This window comes from Cebus imitator, unplaced genomic scaffold (assembly GCF_001604975.1).
Source record: "Cebus imitator isolate Cc_AM_T3 unplaced genomic scaffold, Cebus_imitator-1.0 Scaffold471, whole genome shotgun sequence".
Lineage (NCBI taxonomy): Eukaryota > Metazoa > Chordata > Mammalia > Primates > Cebidae > Cebus > Cebus imitator.
In genome coordinates this window covers 1,097,552-1,099,728 of record NW_016107786.1, presented here as the reverse complement: position 1 = coordinate 1,099,728, position 2,177 = coordinate 1,097,552, and the positions used below count along the sequence as shown (strand labels likewise).

The 2,177-nt window shown below is 41.9% G+C and overlaps 1 protein-coding gene across 2 annotated transcripts in view; it reads left to right on the top strand.

Moving 5' to 3' along the window:
• Positions 1–2,177, top strand: part of ASB9 (ankyrin repeat and SOCS box containing 9) — a 29,874-nt gene that overhangs the window by 12,383 nt on the left and 15,314 nt on the right. The gene's annotated exons all lie outside the window — the stretch shown is intronic.

Genomic DNA, 2,177 nt, shown 5'->3' with positions numbered 1-2,177 from the left:
TGAGACGGAGTTTCTCTCTTGTTGCCCAGGCTGGAGTGCAATGGTGTGATCTCAGCTCACCGTAACCTCCACCTCCCAGGTTGAAGCGATCCTCCTGCCTCAGCCTCCTGGGTAGCTGAGATTACAGTCATGAGCCACCACGCCTGGCTCATTTTGTATTTTTAGTAGAATCAGGGTTTCTCCATGTTCGTCAGGCTGGGCTTGAACTCCTGACCTCAGGTGATCCGCCCCCCTCGGCCTCCCAAAGTGCTGGTATTACAGGCGTGAGCCACTGCACCCAGCTTAGAAAGGTTAGGGAATATGGCAGCTGTATTTCTTAGCAGCTGAGCACTTGGGAAAAAAGTGGATTAATCATCATACATATGGTGATCCATCAGGATACATTTGCAAATCTATTGAAAATTGATTTTCAAAACCTTTCTCAATTTGTGGCTCTTTGTTCTCATTCAAGATTTTGTGTGAATGGTATTTGGCACTATCAGCACCAACAGGGTGGAATTAGTTGTCCTTTTAGTTCTAATTTGGAGATCAATCTTTCCATATCTGCAGTCCGGATTTTAGCCTCCAAGCCCTAGAATCAGCAGTATTATTCCAGAAATATTTAGGAACCTCAGAGGATGCTGTGAGGACAGTGAGTATTAAGCCTAAGGTTTTGACGGTGGGAAAAGCCATTTCATTTAAGAGATACCTTGCCTTAAGCACCTTAGTGACCCCAGAAGGAAAGCATTGGATAGGCAGTATGTAGACGAGCTCATTTGTCTTCTTCTTATGGACTAAATGCTTAATGAATCCATCTGGAAGAATGGTAATTTGCTTACTAATACAGATTTTCCAGGGCATTGATGGCTTCAGGTGGCAGACAGGCCTCAGGTATTAAGTACAAAGTGTTAAGCCAACATGTGTTAAGTACAAAGGATTCTTTATAGACTTTCAGTTTGCAAGGTACAAATAGTAACTCCCCTCCTTCTCCAGGTCTTCTCAGCTTTTAGGAGCTATTAGCTTTCCTGCAAGGCATAACTGGCATCAGACCATTCTACCTTGTTTGTATGGAGAGTGTTTGCTGAAGAGGGCGGAGCTGGAACTGAAGCAGGTTCAGGCATGCCTTCCTCATGTTTCGACTGGAAATCAGATGAAGCTTGAGATGAGAAAAAAATCAGATCTATGCCTCACTTCAGTTACATTCATATTCAGTTATAAAGCGAGAGGAAACCATTTCATTAAATGGGTTGGGATTGGGTTTTCAGGCTTCTTTCCTAAGAATTTGTTTTCCTTCTATGTGATAGTAGAATAAATTTGCTGTTTTATTTATTTATTTTGAGACAGAGTCTCATTGTGTCGCCCAGGCTGGAATGCAGTGGCATGATCTCAGCTTACTGCAACCTGTGCCTCCCAGGTTCAGGCAATTCTCCTGCCGCAGACTCCCGAGTAGCTGGGATTACAGGCATGAGCCACCACACCCAGCTAATTTTTACATTTTTAGTAGAGATGGTGTTTCACCATGTTACCCAGGCTAGTCTTGAACTCCTGACCTCAGGTAATCCACCCGCCATGGCCTCCCAAAGTGCTGGGATTGCAGGTGTGAGCCACCATGGCTGGTGTAAATTTGCTCTTTTAAATAGCAATGATTATGAGGTGTAATCAAGACTCTCTGTTTAGTGTTAGAGCAGGATAATAGTAGTAGCTAGTATGTATTGATCCATGATAAATACAGGTTGAGTACCCCTTATCTGAAATTCTTGAGACCAGAAATGTTTCCAGTTTTTTCAGATGTTGGAATATTTGCATATACATAATGACTTATCTTGTGGATGGTACTCAAGTCTAAACATGAAATTCATTTATGTTTCATATACATCTTACACATATAACCTGAAGGTAATTTTATATAATATTTTAAAGAAGTTTGTGCATGAAACAAAGTTTTGGCTGCAACCTATCACAGGTGAGGTGTGGAATTTTCCACTTATGGTATCATGTTAGCCCTCAAGCTTTGGGTTTTGGAGCATTTTGAATTTGGGAGTTTTGGATTAAGGATGTTCAGCCTGTATATTAAATATTAGAGATGTTCAACCTGTAACTTTTTAGAGAAGGAAACTGAGGTGCAGGCCTTTCCTGGGATCCACAGCTCAGAAAAGGTGAGGTGGGTCTGAATTAAGAGCTTGCTTTCTTTCTTTCTT